Consider the following 25,494-nt stretch of genomic DNA (forward strand, 5'->3'; position numbering starts at 1 on the left):
ACTTTGCAGGATGAGTGGGGCAGGCATGAATTAATGAATGATAAAGACCTTTAAGTCTCCTTATAAAGTAGTCCTACCAAGTTTCTCCTTTCATCTCAGTAGATGTTTTATAGGATGGAAATAAAATCATGGATTTTTTCTTCCTTTTAATTGCTTACTTCCGTTTAAATTTTCTTTCATATAAAATGTGTTGATATTAAAAATAATTTATTTGTTATTGTAAACAGGTAATATTATCTCCAGTATAGAAAATCTAGAAAAAAAATACATGGGTGAATATTAAAATTAACTCTAATTCTTCCTTTTCCCCATTTTTTCTTTTTTTAATGCATTTTTAAATAAAAGTGGGATTGTACTGCAGTAAACTTATTTTTAAAAATCCATTTATTCAAGAGATATTTATGTTATATCTCCATGGCAAAAACAAAACGAAACAAAACAAACAAACCAAAACCTTTTAAATCCTCTGTAGGGAACTCTGACAATTACTGGGAATACCAAAACCAGAAAAGTAGAAGTACCTATATTTCTCCCCTTTCTAAATTTAGTTCTCTGTATTTATGGTGGTTGGGGGGGAGGGGTCGGGGAGAAGAAGCTTATCAGCAGTGAATTCAAAAATAACTTCAAATATATGCTATAGGGTCAAATTATTCCAGTCTTTTATACCTTCTATATATATCTTAAATAATATTTAGTCAATTCATGATGACAGTCATAATAATAACTCTGATTTTAAAAAAGTGATATTTGTGTTACACCACTGACCTAGTGATGTTATGTACATTAGCTCATTTAATTCTTACACCTCTCTGTTGTTATCAGTGTTTTAAAGACAAGAAAATTGAAGCATGAACCTCAGACATGTACTGAATCATTTAAGGTTATATTGTATTAGTATAATGTTTATAAAAAGAATGTTTTCTATCCTCTGCGTGTGTGTTTTGGAAAACCATGTATTATATACAAGTCTCTCTTGATTTTAAGCTAGTCAGATTCCTCTTTCCATAATCCCACCTCCTCAAATTTAAGCCATCCTGAATATAGAGGAGCTTTAATAAACCATCTCTATTATTGGTTCCGTAAGACCTTGACATTTGCAAACTTTATTTTTTGTCTTTTGTCCCACACCAGTAGCCACTGTTGCAAATCAACCTTGGGAAGTTAGCATTCTTAATGAAGATCTATAGGAGACTTTCTCCTTAGACAGTAAATCAGCTCTTTCAAGGCACCATTCATCTCTTCCTTCAAGCGCATGAATTGGTATATGGCACCTTACAAGGGCTCATTTATCTTATGTGGGTCCCTAGTTATTCCCTCTGCCCACTTCCCCCAGATCACCAGAGATCAAGGCAGAAGTGCAGTAGAGTATGGCTTTGAGCTTTGAAAGTTGCCAAGGTCAGCCAAGGTGTCTGTGGCCTTGACTTACAGAAATCTGGGACTGAGTATCACCAAGAACTTTTAGGATGATATCACCCACACCAGCAAAGGAGTTAGTTTGCTAAAGCATTCAAATTAGGCTTGGTTAATTAAAGGTGGCTAGAGGATAGACAGAACAGCAGGAGAAAATGTTTGTTACCTTATATCCTACTGTTAGGGAATTTTTCCCTCATTAACATTTGTCTAAATCATATTGGTATTCTTTTGGCCTCATAGTGAATTCTATATTAGCCATAATGATGAATTTTCATGTGCCTAGGCTAAATGCTAGGTGCTTTTACAAACGCCCTTTTTTATTCTCACGATCCTATGATGACGTAGGAGCCATTATCATCTTTTCACATATGAGGAGCTGATCATCACTGAGGTTAAATAACTTGCCAAAGAATATATAACCAGAAAGGCAGACTCAGGGTTCCACACTAGGTGTCTCCAACAATCGCCTCTGTGACCATCTTCTGGCAAGGCAGCAGAGTTTTTGGAATCACTCACTGTTTGAAGGATGCTGCAAAATGTACATGAAATTCTGGTAAAAAGTAGGCAAAATTCTAGCATGAGGTAATGGTTAGCAGTGAACCTCAAACCCAAGTTTACATTGTTAATAGCACTAATGCTTGTTTTTATAGTTCAGGTTTCCTCACAAGCAGATCCTGGGTCAAAGGTTTGGGTACAGGTAGTTCTTTTGGGAGACAATCCCAGGAAATATGGGGTGGGACTGTGTCTCATAAAGGGCACCTTAATGAGCAAATTATTGCTGTGACCAACTGGGGCCCAGTCCCTCTGGGTATCCCTCCCTCCCCGAGGGACTGTAGAACATAACTCATAATTATTTCACCAAAGCCCAACTCTTGTCCTTCATTGGTTGAGGGTGGCTCCTGGGCATGTTAATTCTCCTGCACTTCCAGCCTGCTCAGCTCTGCCCTGTGGACGAGAAAGCCTTGAGGCAGAAAGGCTCAGGTGTTTGTGTGAGACTGGAAAGCATATCTACCCCAGCTGTAGGTGACCTCCAGGGTGGGGTAAGCAGCATGTGGGAGAGGCACCAATAGTTCTGCTACATTTGCTTCTGAAGCCAACACTACTTAGTGCTGACAAAGATGCATCCAGACTGATGACTCCGACTGGGGGGTTGTCGGCCTGGTATATGCAAAGCAAGGCAGCAAGGGAGGCAGTGAAGCTAGGGTTAGTTTAAGGGAAGGAACAGAGGAATTGGAGTCAGGTTGTCTCAGGCTTTGGTCCCAGTTCTGCATCTTATTGTGTGTTGGGCAAATAACTTAATTTCTCTGAGCCTCAGTTTTCTCATCTGTAAAGTGGACATAGCTGTCTTACAGGGTTCATAGAAACCTTTGCAAATTATAAAGCATTATGCATTTTCCCATTGTAGTTGCTGATTGAGGCATCTGACAGATTACTAAGGGCTAGTGGAACTTTGAGGGCAGCTGTTTGCTTTATGTGAAGCTCCTGAAGGGTACCACATTAACACCTCAGGGAAGCCAAACCTCAAATATCCTGATACAGGGACAGTGAATTCAAACCCTACCTAGGCCCCTCCTTTTCAGTATGATTTCTGGGCAACTGAATTGGTAAACCTGATTCTGCACCAGCGTGAGATTGTACTTTCAAGAATTCTCTATGGGGTGCAGATTTTTTTTTTCCTGGTGAAAGTTGATTTGGATTTGCAACCCTATAGATTAAGCACTAGTTCTTCTAATAGTCCATCGGCCTTTAGAAGATGTCAGAGAGGCTTTTGTCTCTCTCATTCTCATTTGATTTCCCAAAGGCTGACTCTTCCACAGGTGGCTGATGGTGAGTGAATCAGGACTCTCTCCACATGTGAATCGGGCCCAATGTAGCGAAGAACAGCCTGGATAGCTGGGAGTGCATTTTGTGTCCCCTCTTCAGTACCCTCTGGCTCCTCAGGAGTCACACTCCAAGGAAGTGGGCAGATGCCCCTGACTATACCTCTCACATGCAGCACTGTGTCCACTACTGCTATTCCTTCACCCAACTCACCCAGTAGGTCCCTGGCTTGAACTCCATCACTCTAGAGGTAACATTAAAAAACCCACACCTCTGACTCATGCTTTGATTTTGCGGCCTAAAGAGGCAAAGATGCCGTAAGGAGCTTTTAGGGGCCATCACCATGGAGCCTCTTTATTGCCTAGCAAGAGCCTTAAATGATAATGGGAAACCTCACTATTGATTGGCTGACTCTTAATTCTTCCTCTTTGGGTTTTGAAGTAGAAGTGATGGTCCAGAATATTTATATTACTCATTGGATATATTAAATTAAACATACGAAAGTCCTGAAGCCACTTAAGATGAGGTTGCAGCACTGGTGAATAGGACTTTATTACCAAAAGAGGGGATAGTAGCTTTTAGTTGTGGCTTAGCTCGAAAGTATATTGATGATAAGAATGGCTCAGCAGAGGTTTTGGGACTCTCATAAGGGGCTTAGAGTGTACTTTTAAGAAAGTTTTTCAGGCCCATCCTCTATAAACACCCAAGTCTATGGTGTGATTAAGGGTGTGGTAACACAGACTTAACTTCTGTCCAGGCTAAAGATTAGCCCCGTTGACATCTTGGCAGAGGCTGTTAAGGACCAGTGTTTGAGTTCTGGGGCTGTAAGTCTCTTAAGAAAATGTCTGCTCACTGTGAGAAGCCACATGAAGTATAACCTCACTGGAGTGTAGGATTTAGAATCTTTATTTCTCTCACTTCATATTCATTGGGAATTAACATGAATGAGAGGGTTGGTCGCTTCTGCGAAATGACTGAGTTGGCATATAAGGGCTACAATTTTTGTTTTAAAAGATTTTGGCCCCCGGAAAATATAAAGGGCCTGAGGCAGTGAAATGGTTAATGTGACTGCTTCCCTTATAGGTTTCCCCAGATATGCTTACTTGCCGTACAATGGATAATTGTTAGCTCTTGTTGTGCAGATGCTGTTGCAGATGGAGTCCTGTACCTGCATGCATAGCAAATGAATTAGACTGGCAATCCCCTTTATAAAGCATAAATATGTAATTTGTTCAGCTGTTGTAATTAAATATGTATGTGTGAAACAGCCACCATTCAGGTCATTAATGATGCGCCATGCCAAATTAGAGCTTACAGACAGTAATGTACATTGTTGTACAATGAGGGAATTGCAAATAACATAGCTAAGCCTTTCCTAGTAAAGCGATGCATTCAGCAGCTTTAAAAGGAATATTTACATTTGTAACATTATTTTTATTTAGAAGATACTTTTTTGTTAAATGTGAAAGTCATAAGATGGAATAACTTTTATCACCAGTTTAGTTTTATTAATGTTTTAACATTTTATCGTACAAATGCCACAGACTTTATTAAACATGCTGCTTGGTGATAAGTCTTAAGTAACCACTTACATATAAAACAGCAGTTGCCCCTGGTTTTCTACATGGTTATGATAGAATTGATCTATCATAGCACCATGGAATGTGTTGATTATTTCATTGCATTTGAAAAAAACCTCATAATATTTCAACTCTATTCCCCACTGATAGATAAAGAAATTCCTCTGACAGTAAACAGTATTTTCATTTCCATAGAAATTGAGCTGAGAAAAATGCAGTTATCAAAATATAAACAAATAAAAGTGGTAAATTTGCCTCTTGTGCTTTAATTTCCAATGAATTATTTGTGAATCCAAGGAATTTCCTAAGAAAAGTGTCATCCGTGGGTCAGAATGGTTGTTTTTTAAATTTTAAGACTCAAAGTTTGTAAAGTTAATGCCCTTGGGAAAATGATTATCCTGTCTTTTTTCTCCTTGGTTTCATGTTACAGTCTTTGAAATACTTGAAGCTGAAATTTAAATCTATTAAAACTTTTTATTTTAAGTTTTTTCTGCATTTGTATTTTGGTTGCCTGCAGACAATCTATTTTTAACATGGATGTTGTTTTGACAGTTCATACTAAGACTAGAAGAGCTGACCATCTTGACCTTTTTGCCTACCAAGGCAGCAGGAGGAAGAGTCTCAGTTAATACTGTCTTGTTCACAGCTGAGAACAGAACATTCCTCTGTGATCTGCTTGCCCAGGATTCACTGGGATCTCTTGGAAGCCAAACTTGATACTATAAGTCCTGGGCTTCTGAGGTTGAATACAGATCAACCTTGGTGACATATTTGGTTAAAAATTAGATTAGATTAGTCATTAAAGTTTCACAATTGAAAATGGAATTATCGGTACACTATTTTAGTTTTGCAACAAATTCAAATTTAGAAATTACTGGAAGCCTAAGATCAATCAAGATTCAGGACCTTAAAGGATTTTCAGTTAGAATTCTGAATTGTGTACGGATGTAAGATATTCTTTATTTTTAACAAACAGCAAGTGTTTTAATTAAGCAAATGTGTATTTTATTTGAAACAGATGAAATAACAGCTTGGCTTGCTCTACCTAAATTATTGTTCCTTGATATCAAAAATTTTACTTAAAAGAAGTTCTTATTTTTTCATTTCTTGATTTTTCTGTCCTATTTTCTGCATAACTTTTCAGTACAACTAAACAAAACATTTCATTTGCAACATTAAGGAAAAGTTTGACTCATGCATTATTGTTTATGAAGATAGAAATGTTATGGGTGCAATGATTTTAAAAATATTATGACATATCTTGTTCGTATTCAAACTGCCTTAATACTGAAAACCATGAGAAGACTTTCCCCTGCTAGCTACATGCTTAGAATAAACTTTTTCAAAAAGATTTTCTTCTAGATCTTTTCTCATTCAGCTCCTTTCCCAATTAGAGATCTTAATCTCTTGATGGTCAGCTTGTGTTACTTCTACCTGTTTTGAAACTATAGTACCGGTAAAATAGCACAGTGTATATTTTGGTTTTTGGATAGAGAATTTGAAGGATGCATTGCTTTATTTAAAATAGATGACTACAGCTATCAGAAGTCTCTCCTAATTTATTTTCTTGCAGGAGTTTTAGAGATGCTTAAATTAATCAAATGCCATGATTGAGGAATTTAATTATAGAATACACAGGGGCGAGAATTGGGAAGTATGCAGGAGTCACTGGACCTGAGAAATGCCAGTGGTCTGTGAGGTTGGATGTATGAAAAGGTCACAGACTCTACTTATGTAATTTCAAGGAGCGAACGCTTTTTTTTTTCCCCCTGCGGTAGTGGTAGCAGATATACTGGGTGGTTTGGCTCATTCAGGTCCATCGCTATGAAGGAACACATGTAAAACCATCAGCATGTCTATTGGTCTTCTATTAACTGTGGCAAGGCTGTGCGTTAAAGATGACCATTACTAAAAGTGTGGGAACATCCCAGTGGCCAGGTGCTTTATGATAACACCACAGGCAGGCCCGGCCAATCAAATGCGATCTTTTGCTGGCAGTTGCTCCTTTGGCCACCACTGCAGTAAACACTTTCCCTTGGATGATGGTTTTCTGTTGTGTCTGGCAGCCACACAGGGCTGCTTGAACTTTAGCCAGAGGCAAATATTTATACATCAGAGTGTGCTGTGTTCAACTGGTCAGGCCTGAGAGGGAGAGTGAGAGACCTCCGTGCCTTTTAGCCAAAGAGGATGTGTCCTTTTTTTTTTCCTTTCTTTTCTTTCCACTGTGTGACATGGTGAAGTGGGACCATACTGGAGGTCAATTGAGTTAGGGCTGCATGTGTTTCTTCCCAAAACGTACACAGGCACAAACTTGGGATGTGCTTTCCAAAGGGAGGGTGTCCTGACATTTCTGCCTGCTCCTTTAATTCCTCTTGGAAAGTTTACAGTTAATATTTTCCCTGGAACGTTGTCAAGCTTTTGACAGAGCCTGAGTGTATGCCGAACTGTGAAATTGAGCCGGAGGAGCAAGTTGTGAGAAATCTGTTTCTACTCAAATCCGTAAGGTTTATTTAAAAACAAAAACAAAAACAAAAAATTTAAGGGGGGAAATTGAGAGTGGGTCTCGGCTGGCTTCTCCTGGTGCGGACTCAGGCCGCCATTTTAAGGAGCCAGCGAAGGGCGACGTTCCGCTCCTTACATGGCGGCTGTATTTACTCGGCCGCAGCCAATCACGCCGGCTGTGCCAAGCCACGTGACGTGCCACGAGGGCACGCACAGCCATTTCCTTGTTTCTAAAAACTTGCTACCTTCGCAGAGCACTTTACCTTGTTTTGCATGCCAAATGTTCCGGCAGAATGTGTCTAGCAGACTGGCATTTGTCCATAGAGTTATTTTAGTAGGTAAAAAGTCTCTGAGCACTTGAGCTTTGTGCATTCTTTATGTAAAATGGATTTCCCTTCTTGGCCAGAGGCCAAGGGTACAGCACACTCGCTGGGTGAGAAGAGAGCTTCTCTGCTGAGAAACTGGTGGACCGACACACTCTAATTTTTTGGCTCCTGACCAAACAAGCTAGATGGATGCCAAAATTCAACAAAATAACACATTATTGTGTGATAGGAGCCGTGCTTGAAGGGAGCAGGACCTCAGAGGAACTTCATACTGGCCCTTTTTTAAAGCATTGTCTCTTTGGGGGGCGTTCTTTGGGAAAAGAGAGGAAAATGGCAAAATGCAACCTGGAGAGTAAGGTATAATTTGCACATAAACGCAAAGGAAAAAACTGAAAGAAAACAGGAGTCTAAAATTACTTTTATGAACTTTTCCCAAGCCTAACGCAGAGTGCTCTGACTTGACTTCCATTCTTTTAACCCTGTGGGTTCCATCTGTGTGTCTGAGCTGAACGCTGGACTACTTTATATGGATAGGAGAATTAATGTGAGATTTAAACACTTTATAAAGGCATTTAAGTCAAAGGACAGATGCAAATCTCAAATATGAATTTTTGGCAGGCTTGTTAGAAACAACAGAAAACTATAAGGTTTTTTTATTACGCTTTTACCCCGACATCTGACTTGAAGTGAATGAAGTCTGCTATAAATTATTTGTGCAACATTAGCAAGTCAGGTAAGCTCTCTGTACCTCGCTTTCCATATGTGTACAATGAAGACATTAAAGAGGATCATTAAGTTCTCTCTGAGCTCTAAAGGCACTAGAAGTTGAATTTGAATAAATAACTAGAGTAAATACAGAACACATCTCCAGTTTTTATACGGAAATTTGTCAGTCTAAAGGGAAAAAAAGGGACTATCTCTATTCAAGGCACCATCTTCCTTACTGAGACTACTTAAATATTCCTGAGTGTTGCCCCTTCTTCCATTCCTGTGCCTTCATGCAGCAGCCAGACTGACCTTTAAAGAATGAAATTGGTTTTTATCATTCCTCTGCTTAAAAACTTTTCATGGTTTCCCATGGATTTAGAGTAAAAGCCAAACTTGTTGCCATAGCCTACAGATGCTGCATAGTGTCCCTCTGCAAACTCACTTTATACCACTGACTCCTTGGATGCCTTACTAGTCTTTTGATTTTCAGAACTGCCAACCCTTTTACTGTTTGTTAACTGCTTAGAGAGCATTTTTCCCAGCCCTTTCTGTGGCTGGCTTGTTCTTATCCTTCAGCTCCCAATTTAAATGATATCTCTGTAGAGGAGCAGTCTATCTAAAATTGGCCTTCTTATTTATATTTTTCATAGTACTTTGACCCTCTAAAATGGCCTTAATTTATTTGATTACTCGTTTTATAGCTGTTTTCAGTCCCACGATGACAGGAATTGTATTTACCATTCCGTTTTCTACTTTTTGTACTGTACCTAAGCACATTAGGAATGAAATGTTGGGCAGTTTCATTTACCTTAAATTTTACTGAAAAATCCTCTATTTTATTACTTATACTCAGAAAACTTTTATTACAAAATGCCTTGACAATGAGTAGAGCACATTGGTTCAGGGAGGACAAAGCTGTGGACCTTAAGTTGGCCTGTGGATCCTGATTTTGCCATTGACTGGGTGAACCCAAGCAGGTGACTCAGCCACTCTGCACCTTAGTTCTTCAACTATGAAGTAGAATTCAAAATAGTTCCTACATTATAGGATTATTATAAAGATTAAGTGTGATACATGTAAAATTCTTATCTCAAAAATGCTGCTGCTGCTGCTTCTGTTCATTAGTAGCAGTGTGATAGGCTCAGTACTGGCAGTGGGAGTGTAGCTGTGGTGAGAAACAGTTTTCTCCATTAAATAGCTCAGGCAGTGAAAGAGTCATGTATGTGAATTACCTATTGTAGGTGAATTACCTACAATACATTCTGCCAAGAGCTCTAACAGTATGTGACCAGAGCATTGAAAAACACAGAATGGGGAGCAACTACCTTTCAGCAGACAGCAAAGGTGCCTTAGGGAAGGTAGCATTTGAGCCAGATTAAGCTGCCTTTTAGGTAAAATATGTTTCTTAGTGATAATAAAATAACAACAGCTAACACCTATGTAATTCTTTTACTGATACACATGAATTTAAGTGTTTTACATGTATTAGCTCATTTAATCTTCTCAGCAGCTCTTCAAAGCATTACTGTTATCATCACCCCTGTTTTAAAGAGAAGGAAATTGAGCCAAAGATTGGTTCAGTGGCATGCTTAAGGTCACACAGCTATGAAAGGTCAGTCTTGGGATCTCATACATTTTTACTGGTTGAACATAAGTCCTACCCCTACTTCGTCACTTTGACTTTCCAGTGGTAGTCTACTTTTGCTTTGATAATGTATGAAAGCCCTGAAGGATTCTGTACAGAGCCAGTTTCACCCTGTTAGCACTTGTTGCCTTACTGGTAAAAAGTCAACTGAACTAGTATCCATTTACCTCATAGTGGGATTATGAGAATTAAATGAGATAATTCAGGTAACGTGCTTAGAATATTGTTTGACATATGGTAAGCATTTAACAAATGTTCACCATAACTAGTAGAATTATAATTTAGACATACTGAAATGAAATCTGTGATCCCTTGTGACCCGCCTGAGCCCTTCTTCTCATGGTAGCCGCCATCCTGGGGTATCTACTTCCGAAGAGAGCAAGTTCCCAGCAGTTGAAATGGCATGCTACGCAGGTTGCTAGCATCGTCCCTCAGCTGCTGCTCCAACTGCCATAACTGCCTTAGTAATTTAAAAATTACTTTTCCCGTTTTATATTTCAACTCAGGAATCGATGCATCTGTGAGGCAGTTTGTTTTCCTGGGAAAGTGTAAGGAGCTGTGTGGTGGTATGGAGACACGCTCCGTTTAGACTCAATATTGCCACCCACTCCCTCAGCAGTGTCAGAGAACAGTCTCAGAAAGATCTGTTCCTTCCCCTCACAGACTTGATACCGCAGACTGGCCTATCCTCTGTGACTTTGCTTATCTCTAGGAGTAAGTAAGTACTGATTGCCCACAACTTGCCTGTTACTTGTTCATCTGGTGCACATTTTTAAAAAGGCATCTAGTGTTTCCTTCAAGACTTTAGAACTGTATAGATGCCCCTGTTTCAGAGAGCTGGTGTTCTGTGCCTGCTAAAAACCAGGGCAAGCCTCTTTATAGCCCAATTTCCATTTTCCTTTTGTCAAAGTGGGTTTCTGTGAGAGTGGACTGTGCCCTTTCTATGTCATTGTGACAAGGCAGTCTTGCAAGAGGAGGCTAAGCGGCCTTTCTTATTTTGTTTTCCTGGTGGAGGTGGGCTCTGTGTTTCCAGAGGCAGTGGCCCTGGTGCGGCTAGTTGTTTAACTGAAACAGAGTTAGCTTATCCTTGAAGTTTTCTTACATGACCTTCTTTAGATTTCAGAGAAGGAAGAATACAGTCCCCAAAAGCACGAAGAGTTACAACATATAAATAGCCCTGCTGAGCTAAACAAAAGTGTCTATTGTGTGGTGTACTGCAAAGCAAGATATATACTGGGAACTAAGAACAAGAAACTAGAGATTTCTTTTCTTTTTTAATTTTAGCTTGAAAAAATCATTTTTCCCTTTAGAATTTTGTATTTATTCTTGGGTCTTAAAACAGAATTATTTAATAACGGGTTCAAATCCTGGCTCTACCACTTGGCAACTGTTTGATTTTAGGCAAATTACTCAACTTTGTGTTATTGTTGTTATTTAGGTGAATTTTATAACTAATCTAGGGCATTTATGGTGGAGAAAAAATCTGATCTGTTAGTAATCAGTCATTCATGGTACCTGAAAATTTCATTCTTTCACAGTTAGGGCTAGCTTTATCATATTTTACTATTAAGTGTTTCTACATTAGGATGTACCTAATTTGTATTTTTTCCAAGTTAAATAAATTACTTAAGGTCATAGTAATTGGTCCCTGAGTTGGTATTCAAAGCTCTATATCTCTTATTCCATCCAGGGACAAATTATTTAACTTAGGTACAGTAAATGTTTTCTAGTCTGTAAAATAAAGATTGTAATACCCACATAACAAGCTTTTTAACAGGATCATTGTAAAGATGACATGCTGTGTGTAAAAATGGCCAATTTGGTGCCTTTCAAAAATTTGGAGAAATCACAGTTTGTCAGGCAGTTAGGCTAGTAAGGAGCCAGGCAGATTATTTATGATCAGTTCAAAGTCCTAGAGTCAGGAGGGATCTACAGGGTGAGAGGGTCAAAGAGATGAGTGGTCTTCTGGGGCCAGGAGAAAGCAGGTCAAGAGTGGGCAAGATGAAGAAGAGGCAAATTCAAAAGCCAGGACAGACAAGGCCAAGAGTCTTGAGAATTAGGTGTGCGGGGCTTGGGCTTGATCTTCATGCAGAGGCCCTTGGGCTTCTGCTTTTTCTGCTTTCTGCCTGGGTAGCACATGGTTTTAGAACCTGAACTATAGGCATGGAGAGAAGGTTCTAAAAATGTGGTTCAAAGATAGGCCATAAGTCACTACCCCAGTTTTCAATTAAATATATCTAAACCACTAAGTTCACAACTAATGTTTTATTATACAGAATCAGTTTGCCCATATTAAAAAAGACTTCCTTGTCTTCTTACATGTAAGGAGAGCTGGCCATGAGGAGTCCAGGAATGTTGAAACATAGGCACTCATTAAATACTTGCTGATGGATTGATTGTGTTTGGGTCACATCTGGAATTGGGGGAACTCTCATTCATATTTACAGTTTTAGGGTAAGGAAAAATGTCACACATTGCTATTTCTGATAATGCCATTGAATTTTAATAACATCAATAGCATTTATTGAATGTTGCTGCATGGCAGGCATGCAGTTCTAAGACTCTGTGTCATTTATCTTATTTAATCCTCACAATACTCTCCTGTTTTACTGACCAGGAAATTGGCTCTAGTCAGATGACTCCAGAGGCCACTGTCTTAGTCACCCCATGACACTGTCTCCACTCAGTTTCATTTTCATGGTACTTTAGACCAATTAATTCTCACCCCAGCACCATGAGGTTGGTGAATTCCTTCATGTGCCGGATATTTATTATTTCTGTGCTACCAGTATTGGGCTAGGCATAGGTTGAAATGTGGATTTACTCCTGGAGGTCACATTATTTTCCTGCATAGGGTCGCTGTCAGAACTTCCATTTAAATTTCCAGTTTATGGCTTCCAGTCTTATGTGTGTGAAACAGACACATATACCTTATCCCATTTTTATGGTTACATCACAAGAATGATTTACATTTAATCAGACACAAGGAGGGCAGAGTGGTAGGTAATCTGTCTCAGGATTTGTTGCAGATTTTATCATTTATACATCTAGTGATATAATTAATTGGGTCTGAATTGGGACATCCACTGAAACAATGAAAACATTTTCTGATCTTTAGAGAATTACAGTGTTTGAAATCAGAATATGTGTGAAAAGCAGACTTAGGAATATGAGTTGAGTAACATACTCAAAATGTAGACTAGTTTGGTTGCCCCGGCACCAAGGATTTTAGTTACATGACTTAGGTTTGGATTTCTTGCAAAAGTAACTTCTTCCCTTCCCCTCTGCAGGCTTTATATCATTTTTGGTACTGAGCACCAAAGTCTCCTAGCAGTTTTTTAATTGAGATTTTGTAATTATAATGGTCTGGTACTATAAAAAGCCAACTTTTGGCCAGATTTTTTCCAAGACCAGACATGGGTTTTGACACCACAGTAAAGTAAAGATAAATAAATAAAGAAACATGGCAGTGAAGATGCTGGAAGTTCCTTTTTTTAACTAGCAAGTGAAGCCTACTTGTAAATTTCAGGCATGTTTTCTTAGTACTTCAGCTCAATTTTACAATGCTTAGCTACATTAATCTGTTACCGGGTAACTCCGGAAAGAATGTTAGACCAAACCATTAGGAGATTGGTGATTTTTCTTTCCCCTTGAGCATTATTGAAATTTGACAACATTCTCATAGTTTCTGCTTTCATTTAAGGATTTGGCTATCAAAAATACGGGTAAAGTGAAAGGAACCAAGAGAAACTAATGACCAAAAGAATAGTCGTATTTAAAGTTATAAGTTGCTATGATACTGGCTTCACTGTGACCTGAATGGATAAGGGCTAAAGGGGATTTGCTTTCCAGAGAATCTGGGTGCCTGTTCTACCAATGCTATTTGTCTCCAGCCTGCCTTGTTGGCCTCCTCCTATTCCCAGCATCACTTACTTTGGTTCTGAGAAACGGCTTCCTCCCATTACATGCACCAATTCAATTAGGTGGATGAATAGCGCTGAAGGTTTTGATTCCATCATCTTCTGGTGTGTAGACAGTAGCTCTGTTTTGAAAAACTTTATGAGGTTGCTGCGATGTGCATCTTTCTGGATTCTGATCCCTTTTCAACTTTATGACTTTCAAATCAACATCTCTTCCTCCACTTTCCTCTCTTCCTCACTTCCTTCCCCCCTCCCCTGCCCACCACTCTTCCATCACAGAATGGGGGTGATCGCACTGATCAAAACTAAGATCTGCCTTGGTTCACAAATAGTGGTAAATTTTTAGAAAGCCATTAATTTTCCTTTAGATGCTAAATGATGATAACACTCCTCTGAGCACCTGAGTTTGGAATTTAGTTTGTCCCCTGCAGAGTCCTGTTTCCTTTTTCTAAACTGTGTCTCAAAATTTACAAAAAAGGACTGAACGAGCTTTGAAGCATATTAAAAATAACCCAACAAAAAAACTTCCTTCTCTTTCTTTAGTCTACTAAACTTTGTCTAATTTTAGGCCACCATGTGGAACTGAGCCTTTATTGAGGTTTGAAATGTCAAAATAAGGAGAGATTTTGTGTATATTTTCACTTTTGACTTCATTTACTGGAAGTGCTGAAGCACTAAGTGGGAGGTAGTTTTGGAAGTATTTCTCATCTAAAGAGGAAGTTCCATAAATCGTTCATGCAGTGTGTCTCATTTTGTATTCCAAGGAGGTGTGGGGCCTTTTCATCATTCATCGTGGTCTTTGACTGCATATCTGGCCCTTACCTGGATTTCAAAAAGTGAACATTTCTATTTCTCATTCTTGAAAAGTTTTATGTGCAGATTCTTAATATATTCTGTTAAATATTTTCAGATTAGTCTCCTATAGAGTTCAAACCTGGAAGGCACTGTCAGAATCCTCTGATATAGGGAAAAAACATGGCAGTTATCATTGATTGTGCCTCTAAAATCTAACAAAGTTGGCAGGTGATCATGTGTTTGGTTTGGACCAATTTATAAAATGTTCATGTGCTTATGAAAATGTTAATCTCTGCTATTCAGAATAGTCTAGTATAAAATCGAGCAGAAAGGCATAAGAAAAAGAAGCTTTTTCATTATTTTCAGGATTTCTCTTTTGATCACTGAGTGCTTCGAGAAGGGTCTTTTTCATTTCTAAGTTTTCCATTCATAGAAGTCTCTTAGGTAAGGTTACATCTAGTGGTAACTGGAACTTACTCTGTCTGGTGTTTGTCTTTTCTTCTCCATGACCTTATCCACCCCCCATCCAAAGAAAGATAGAATAGCTTCTGAATTAGGTGTAACAGAAATAAGTGGGTTCTAATATATGATCAAAATTAATAATTCTCCATTGACAAAATGTGCAGTAAGCTTTTCAATGTTGTTCTGCAAATCTTTATTAATGGGTAAAAAAGAGATGATGAAGGATCATCATCTATAGTCAGTTGTATTTTGCTTGAACCAAAGGTAATATACAAATATGATATAAATTTCCTGGACAAGCTACAAACCTGCTATATCCCAGAAACAAATTTTGATAGCGAATGCATTTATTTTATAACCTGCCTACTTTTCCCTTTAAAATTTTTCTTCATTAACTTTCTTTTGCCTTTTGTGGAAATATCAAAAGGCAAACATCCTACTCTAATAGGACTGATAATTCTAGTACAAATTCTTTAGAGTATATCTCCTTATGCTTACATTTTATTAAGGGCTTTGTCTATATTCGTCTAAAGTCAACTTAACTTTTTGACCCAATTAACTGATTGGCCTGATGAATTCAATTAAAAATGGGAAGTGCTTGTGCAGAAAGAAACAGCATTAGTATAATGTGGTTTTTAAGATATAAGATTGATATGATAATTAATTAATTTGATAATTTGATTAACAAGATAATTTAGTGTCAGAGACCTGGGTTCAAATCCATATTAGCTAGATGACCTTGCCTTAAACATTTAAGTATCATTTCCCCCCATCTATTAAAATGACATAATGGCATATATGTCATAAAGGTGCTGTGAAAATTGGTGAAATCAGTGCTTAGCACACACTTGGCCCAGAGTCACTGGTAGACAGTAGTAATTTTGTTATGTTCTAGGATTTTAAGTACGTGTCCTCTGAAAGACACCATGTCTCAGATTGCTGTCAGATTTCTTTGAGTGAATAGAGAATCACTTCTTTTTCTGAAGACTTCAGTAGCACAAGCATCATATGTCTTTGAATTTTCTCCACCTTTCTGCAATTGAAGCATTCTTCCTTCTTGTATTTACATCAGCTTTAAGTCATAATAATAGTTCCTGTATTTTTAAAAATCACATTTAATAATTTCTACACAAGTTTATATTTCATTTTCACAGAAACCCTGTAGGCAGTCAATGTAGAGATTAGGTCACAGAGATAAAGAATTTTAGAGCTGGAAGGAAATGTGGTGGCCTGGACTCCACCCCATCATTCGGTAGGTGAAAAAGCACTGTGTTCAAGTGCCGTATGTAGTAAGTGGCAAAGCTGGCAAAGCAGATCTGAGTTTAGTGCCTTTTCCACCAAACCATGCTAAACACTTCTCTTTTTATTATAAATGCCCTATTCCTGGCCTCTTACTGACAAGTTGCTCATAGCTCTTAATTTCTAGGGTTCTCGAAGCTGTTTCATGAGTATATCAGGATAAAATCCAGATACTCTGATGATATAGAACTTTTTGCAGTTTTAACGATACCTAAGTACAGCATAGAATCCATGACAAATTCCTATCAATTTCATCTTTTTAAGACCTTGACTCTTTTTCTGTAGCCCTCTGAGAAATCAGTGCTGTGCACCTCTGCTTCTTTCTTTCACAGCCTCGTCATATAAGCACCTCTGACTATAGCTGCCACATTTAAATAATGATAGCTAGGAATCTATACCGAAATATTTTCAATAAATTCATAGATTTTCCTTTTTTATTCTATTTTATGGAATGTTAATTTTCTTCAACTAAGATTCCTTTGTCAAAACTATTGTGAACACAGGGTCTAATGCAGTCATGAATGTGTTCCTGTTAGTTAATATTATCTTAGCCACTTAAGAAAGGATGAATTCATGCAACTTGTATGTGAAATGCAACCCAAGAGGCCATAGGTCTTTTACCTAAACCTTAATTTTCTTAAATCCTTTGTATTTCAGAGGCTAGTCTGTAATTTAGTCCCATAAACAATATTGTTCTCCTGATCTTTCTTGCATACCCTTCTCTGTACATTTGCCTTTTTCTTATTTTTGGTTATATCGTATTAATAAAAGTTAAGAAATTTTTAAATATAATTTACTACTTTATCTACATTATCTTTATTTAAACTGTTTTTAAACACTTTACTTTTGCATTAGATGTATAAATTCTTTTATTCTTTGACAGTTTTAGCTTATTCAAAGGTGATGCTTATTTTTTGTAAATGTTCTGTAGTTTGCCATTAGGTGAAAGACTCCGTTAAAATTTACATTTAATTAACACTAGATATTTTATAGACCAAAAACAATTTCTCTGTTAAATGCTACTTCTTTATAATATTTCAGAGAGTAGAAATTCAATTTCAGTTTTTATTAACCTAGTTATGTTGTCAGGAAAAATTCATGTATAAATAAAGCAGAGTGAAATACTATAATTAAATGTTTTTAATGAGCCTGATTTTTCTTATAGAGTGAATATTTTTGTAACACAGACTTGATCTTTTTTGATAGATTTTGCTTTATTTGTCCACATATTGATTCCAATTCTGTTATTATTGATTAGAAAGTGTATTTTAAACTCTATAGTTCACGTTTTTATAAGTTTGTAATTTTATAAAGAAAATGGAAAGTAAGTTTGCTTTGGGGGTGTGTTTGTTCTTTTGTGTGCAGGTAGGTGTTGATTTAAAATTAAATTTAGAGGTATCTTTTGAGAGAATTATAGCTATTGAATGTATAGTATGCTATTGAAACCTGGGGTTGAGAATCAATATCTAACACTTGATTTGGACAAGCAATCTGTATAAACTTTATAAAGAATTTTAGCAAGGCAAAAATTATCTGTCCCCCAAGGTACTGTTTAGCACTACTTAGTAAACTCCTAGGTCATGGCTTGGAGCTCTTACTCAAGTTAAAGGAATCTTCACTTGAACCAGTTAAAAGTTAGTTTAAGATAAATTTGGAAAATATCTAGATTGAGAATATATTTGCCTTTGTTTTTATTAGCTGCTCTTAAAGGTACATTTTAGTGCATTTCTTAGAATAGAGCAGATTTTAAAGGTAGTATTACTGGACAGTGTTATTTTATTTCAAAGAATTCATGCTAATGTATAAGAGTCTACAGCATTTTTTGTTTGTTTTATCAGCATGCTTTATTTTTTAAGGGTAGCCGTATGTAGAATGCGCATGTGCTGTCCAAACTAGTTAATAGGTTTACAACTGGAGGGTGTAAATTCTAGTATCTGTATTTTCCAGATTGCAGTAGTGTTGACTGAAGCCTGAAACAGCTGATGTTAATCTTTAGCTTGTTTTACTTTCCAAAAATTAAGTTGAAGTAGAATAAAATATGATGTAAATCAATTTCCGTGCATAATAACAACAATACTAATAGTAAAATATAAAGTGACATTTCCTACATACTGCTAAAAAACTTTAAAGAGTGTGTGTGTGTGTGTGTGTGTGTGTGTGTGTGTGTGTGTAATTGAATAGGGGGTAGCAGTAAATTGTTGGCTTTAAATCAAATTGATGAATTTTGAATTCCCACTTCAGTGATAGTTCTATCTTAAGTTCATTTGGCTGATTTGATAGCAGTATTTGGAATGCGAGGAAGAGATAAGGATTTTGGACCCCGTATTTGTAATATCCCAGAAGAATTTCATTGCTTATTGGCTAGAAACTCAGATTTCCCACAGAGCTGTGGATGGTGTAATTTGGCATGTACATTTACTTACTCTACTTTCTTACGGTCAAAGATTTATAGCTCAGAAAGTGTTTGTAGGTAGAGAAGGATCTAAAGAATGGTTCTCTTAATATTGCATGGTTTGACTAAAAAAACTTATTCTGTTTACTGTGGGTCCTAGACTTGCCTAGAAACAGCAGACTTTGACTATTCCCACTACAAGCAGAATAAATACTCAGAGTGGGGCAAGGAAAAGTGAATGAAGAAGCTACAAGGCAATTCATTAACCCATTTTAAGACATTTTCAGGCAACTTGCTAAGCTTCAAAGGTCAAACTGACCAACATTTAATTCATCACGTAAAAAACTCTGGTAGAAGAAAAAGTTAGCCAACTTGACCTTTAATGCTTAACAAGTTGTCTTAAAATGTTTTTATTCAATCTTGATACTTTGCTAACATGATTCATCTTCTAATCTATGTAAATGTGACTTTTAAATCATATTTGGTTTTATGTAAAGGCTTAATGCTATGGACTTTAGAGCAGGTAACGCACAGTTCTTGATCGCAATGCCCTGATGGGTGTCCTGTCGTAGTCACAGGGAGAGTACTCCTGCAAGGACAATTGAGTGTGAAAGCCCAGAGTCTCTGGCTGAGAAGTCACAAAAAATCAATGGCTATGCTGTTTTGATTTTTTTTTTTTTTGAGTTGAAACTGAGAATGGGATGTGGGGGTTTTAATCGTTTTTTATTTCTTTTCATTTGCTCTTCACTCTTTATCTGAATTGCAGCAGTGGTCCCCTGGCAGGCAGCGTCTACAAGCGGCCGGAAGGCAGTGCTGCATGGTGGGGTGATTTTGGCAGAGCACTTTCCAGGCATGCTAGCACCTAGCGCACAAGCAGAGAACTCTGCTTCTGCCAACTGTGACTTCAGAACCCAGGTCTGTTCCTGAACCTGGACGCCCAGCTGTCAGTGTGTTGCCATATGTCACCAGCACATGGCACCCTAATTAAAATTTCAAATTGCATGCATTTGTGTTTGCTGGCTGGCTTGCTTAAAAGGCAGAGACCTCACCGCCCCAGCCTGCCCCCCTCCTTCATCACTCTGAGGTATTATGTTTGCCATTCTTAGGCAGGGGTTGGAGAACGGCCTTTCCCCACTAAAAAACACCACTGTCTCATTCTCTCACCTCCCATTTTGAAGGAAGAATAATCTATTTTAAGGGAGAAAGAGGGGTGTGAGAAAATGTGGCTGATGCCTTTGACTAGAATTCTAAAAACCAGAAATGTGGTCTGTTTTATCAGTCAGTGGTTTGTAAAGATTACCCTTCGGTTTATACTTCTCTTTTCTCACCTGGAAAAAGGTGAATATTACTATCCCTTAAACATAGTATAAAAATTTTAAAAATTAAGCTCATTTATTATGATAAATATTGATACTTTAGGATTAGGCATTGTGAAGTAGTGTTCATAAGTAGATGTTTTTCTTTTGTGCTGTCCTTTCTTTGTACATATATATTGCTCTTTGTGTATTTACATTTGAAATTTAAAAAAAGATTAAATTGAGCCCTCCCAGAAAACAATAACAACAAAGTTCAATAGAAGTAGGTCTTTGTTCAAAGCAGGGAAGACATACTGTTGATTGGGGATATCATCTATTAATAGCTAGCTACCGTTTATTGGTATTTACAAAATGCAAAGGAAAATGCAAATCGATTTACTTATCTCACCTAGTTTAATTTTCACACCACTCCTCATATAATAGGAGTGGTGTTATTATATGAGGAGTGGTGTGAAAATTAAACTAGGTGAGCTGCTAGCATCCTCATTTCAAAGATGAGTATACTGTGGCTTACTCATGAAACTTTTCCAAGGTAACACACCCAGGGCATAACAGAAATGAGATTTGAATCCAGATCCATTTGACTGGAGACCATGCATAATATATTGCCTCCTGTCTGTGAATAAAATACAAGTTTTGTTTGTTCTGTTTTTTTTTTTTTCTGGTTCATTCTAATGTTAGCTTCATAGGTATGGGGTATACCTCCAAGTGTATACTTTTGTGCATAGTCTTAGTAAGTTTTGCTGGTGCTTTCAAAAAGTTGAGCTAGAATTATGTAATTTGTTTCATGTGGACCCCTAGTTGCCATTTGCAGTGGTGACAAGGGGCACTGTCAACTACAGCCAGGTTGTGATCATACTGTCTCACGGTGATAGGCCTGTGGTTTATTTGAAATCTCTGATGAACCCCAACATTGAATTTTATGAGGACATTGTTGCTCAAGATGTCACTGCTCAGCCTTTTGTGGCTGATCAAACATGTGTCATAGAACTTTTGTCATTTACTAATTTACTAACTTGTAGTTAATGATGAAGCTGCTCATGTACAGAAATAAGAGCACATGTGGTTTTCTTTCTCACTACCTAAGAGACTGGTGATTGAGTCAGGAGGCAGCATGGTTGTTAGTGTGGACTCAGGAGCCCAATTGCTATTTCAGATCCCAGTTTCCCTAGCTTACTATAATGCCAATTTACTAGCATTATAATCTCGTGTGAGCCACTTGACCTCTCTGTGCCTCAATTTTCTCATCTGAACAAGAGGGATAATAATATGAGTTAAGCCATGTAAAGCACCTTAGAATGTTGCTCTTGGAACATTGGAGGTACTCAATAAATGCTATCTAAAACAGTCACATTTAGCACTTTACACAGAAAAAGTAGTTATTTTTCAGGAAGATTAATTGATCTACTCTGCAGAAAATTCTAATATTAAAACATTGATCTTTTTAAAGCATTTCCCTAAATAAAATGAGTCACCCTCTGATTTGATCTGTCAATCAACAATTGTTGATGAAGCTTCTGCTGTGAAATGGTGTATGGAATCTCCAAAAAAAAATATTATCACAACTTTCAAAAAGATATCAGTTATGTTGGGTAGACAAGACATATCTACTTACTTATGTTTCAACAAGTGCTCTAGAGTATTTATGTATTCAGCCCAGTGAATTGTTACAACCACATTATTAAATGTATACTCATCCTCAAGTAATGGCAGGAAGGATGAAGAAAAGCCAAACAAACAAACTAAAAAACTGCTTAGAAATTTTAATAATGTATATAACGCTAATCATAATATTTATAACAATGATAATAACAATAGTAGAAGACACCAGTACATATTTAAGTAGCTTCTCTTATGGCTCTAGACAAGTTATTTATATACGTAGCAAAGTTATGAAATTCCATCATCTGTAATCTTTTCAACCAAAAACTATTCATTTCTTATAAAACTCCCATGTATTCCACAGGGTTGCTGAAACACAGAAAAGTGTGAAAGAGAAAACAACTACTCCCTCTACATTTTATTTAAAAATAGAAAATTCTGATGAGAATCTGTAACACAAGCCAAGATATGTATTAAGATTTCACATACTTTCTTGGATTTGGCTTTTTTTTTTTTTAACCCCAAGTATCATCTGAAAATACATCCTGATAGCTTAAAGAATCAATGTCCTTTACTATATCTATGAAAAAATATAATGATTATTGATAATTTTTGTAAGATTCATTGTACTCATTTTAATCAACACATCCTCTCACCTGTAGCTTCACTGCCTTGAGATAAAACTGTTTAATGACCCATTAACTGACCTGTTTCTTTCTCTGAACTTTAAAGTGTAATGTTCTCTCTGGTGTTCAAAGAGATATATTTGTTTGAGCCTTTGTATATATTATGTATCATTAAGAAAATTATAAAGAACTTGATGAAAGCTTAAGACAAACTCTTAAAACAGAGTTTGTCGTGTCAAATTCCTGTCTCCTTTGAGTTAAAAAAAGAAAAAGAGTGAGGACCATTAGGAGGCTAGCAGATAGTAAAAGACTGTTTAATGTAACATCAATTGTGGAGAAAGTATTAGGTACAATTACACAAGGATTGCATGAGAGGGAGCACCTTGAGAAGCATAATTTAATTAGAATGAATTTATGAGAGAGAGAGGTCCTGTGCCATTAGACAAAGAAAAGGCATCAGTGTTGTGCTCTCCTTTCATAAGAAGATTTTAATGAACTTCCACACAAAGTATTTCAGGTAAACACTTTGTGTGGGAATAGAAAGGTAGCTCAAAACAAAAACTGTCAAGTAGCTCCAGTGGCAATTTCTGAATTAAGAGAATTCAATAAGATACTTAGATATTGGTATTTCTCGATGATTTTAGCAAACAGCTATCACAGGCAAGATAATCTTTTTTCCTTTTTAGACTTTCAGATGCGAATGCATTCTTTAGTTTGTCAGTAAACATCAAACTGTAGTCCTGTCCTCTCCTGACTCCACGTCTTGGATTCAGTGTTAGATCACACTTGACTTAGCATCACAAACACATAGATTGTCCTGATATTCCAGAAGCGTAGGTGCCAATGGTGACTTTAGATTGAGATTTCGCCTTTATGGCTTGTTTCCTATGGTAAGAGGGAATAAAAGTCTTATCTTCCTATAATGTAATTGTAGTCATAAACTTTATCTGAATTCTTTTACATAAAATCCAATTAGGTGAAAGGAAAGGAAAACACTGTGGAGAAACTGGGTGAAGGAGGATGCAATAAAGGCATGACCTTAACCTTGGTCAAACCACGTTCCCTAAGACTCCGGGAAATCTTGCATATGTAAGATTTGTTTGGAAGGGTTTAAAAAAATTGACAAAAGAATACTTTGTTGTTTAATGTTTATTTGTGTCTGTTCCTCAGAAGGTTTATTTTTGGGATTTATTGCAAATAACTCTGTTAATCTTTTCCTAGATATTCTGACATGCCAGGTGGTTGAAGGAGGATGATACATAACAGGTCTATGGAAAGGCCATAAATTATTACATAATATAAGTATTCGTGATATCCAAGACTAACTTTTAAAATGGCAAAGTTATAAATATCTGTAAACTCTATGTGCAGTTGTTACTGATTATTATGGCCTTGATGTGTAAAGATCATGTTTTTTTGTTTTATTTTCCACCCTTACATTTTATTTATAAAACAAAAATTTTATATTTGCACAGGAGGAAAATTGGCAGGGTGTAAACTTAAGGCAAAAAAACCCCAATGGGGAAGAATGTTTTAAATGTCTTGCAGGGAGTGGAAGAAAGAGTTTTGCTTAAAAATTTCACCATATGCTAACTATATACAGCACTTCAAGTTTATTTATTGTTAAAGCCTCATGTAAATCACGTCATTCTGAAAGTCATGGAAACTGCACATTTGTGCATTAAACTATGTAAACAACAAAAACTGGTCATCCATCCAATTGTTGCTTCACTTATTTTGAATTATAGTGCAATTTTGTGGAGGGTGAAATGGGGATTACAAAATATAGTGATTTCCTGTTAACACCTACATTTTTGCTGATCTAGCAAGGTCTGTTGGTATGAGAGCTTAATCTTTATTTCAAAATGTGTTTTTTATTCTGAGTTCCATTGGTGCCTATGGTTTCACTTTTCTCCATACGCCACATGTTAAAGCCTGCCCTGTCTAAATGAAGGAGGCAAATGCTTGAAAAGACCTTGTAGACGGGTCAGTTTTATACTGGAATGAGTTCAGGAATACTTTGAACCTATCAGTAATATTATTAATAGAGAGAAAGTGTAAATGCTCACACTTCAAATGGTCAAGTGTACATGTCAAAATGAAAGTGTAAAGTTACAGGGGATTGTTCACTGTCCTTCCTTATTTATAAAACATATATATTTTGTACATAACTCACCCTCCTCCCCTTCTTCTTTGCCTGTTCTGTCTGGGGTTTCCAGTTCTTCCTCTGCTTGTTGAAACCCTGCTCATCCTTTAAGCTGCCTCAATCTTTTGTGGAATAAGGTGGGGAATACATGTTTTTTCTTCTGCCCAGCCTTCCTTGATGAGGTTCTTCCTCATCCTTTACCCACTGCATACGGTTTATGTTCCCTTATAGCAGTTAAGTCGGATTGGCATTTGTAGTTGTATGAGTCAGTCTTCCACACTGGGCTCTGTTTTCTTCGTGCTTGTGACAGTCCTCTGTAACAGTGTATACTTAATAACTATTTTTTGGACTGAATTGAAGTTAAAAAAAAAAATGAGAAATTTACTTCAGTAGGAGTCAGGACATAAAGTGGTAAGAATACATTTAGGGCAATCTGTACATCTCCAGGATTGTGGCCAGTTGCCAGGCTCTAATTGGACTGTAAGACAGTTTGACCCCAAGTTTCAGGGTAGATTTTAAGGTGAGCATATCTGTTGTGGTCTATAAATACTCATTTTTGACCAAAGAAGAAGTTGGTTTTTTACAGATGCTCCTGTGACTCCCTCTTCTATAAATTCTTAAGGACTTTTTTTTTTTTTTGGTGCTCCCAACTACCTAGCAAGTTATGAAATGATCAACGCGAACAGGTGCTTTTCTCCATCTGGATTGTTCTCATCGAGGTGTCCTCCACTTTTCCTATGATCACTTTGAAGTGGATCTAGTCTATAAGAACCTCTGATTAGTTTATTGTCTTAAGATTCTTATCTACTTCGGCATAGGCTCAAAGGATCAGAAGTAAACTTAGGTTGTGATTAGTGAACTGGAGCCAGTTAGTGGATTGACTGGAAGTTATTCAGGCTTGAACTGTTACACACCTAGTTCCTAGGAGGTTGTCCTGTGTT

At 37.1% G+C, this 25,494-nt stretch overlaps 1 protein-coding gene across 7 annotated transcripts in view; it reads left to right on the forward strand.

Annotated features, from left to right (window-relative positions):
• Positions 1-25,494, forward strand: part of NFIA (nuclear factor I A) — a 356,733-nt gene that overhangs the window by 90,017 nt on the left and 241,222 nt on the right. The window lies entirely within an intron of this gene.

This window comes from Pteropus medius, unplaced genomic scaffold (genome assembly GCF_902729225.1).
Source record: "Pteropus medius unplaced genomic scaffold, Ma_sr-lr_union100, whole genome shotgun sequence".
Lineage (NCBI taxonomy): Eukaryota > Metazoa > Chordata > Mammalia > Chiroptera > Pteropodidae > Pteropus > Pteropus medius.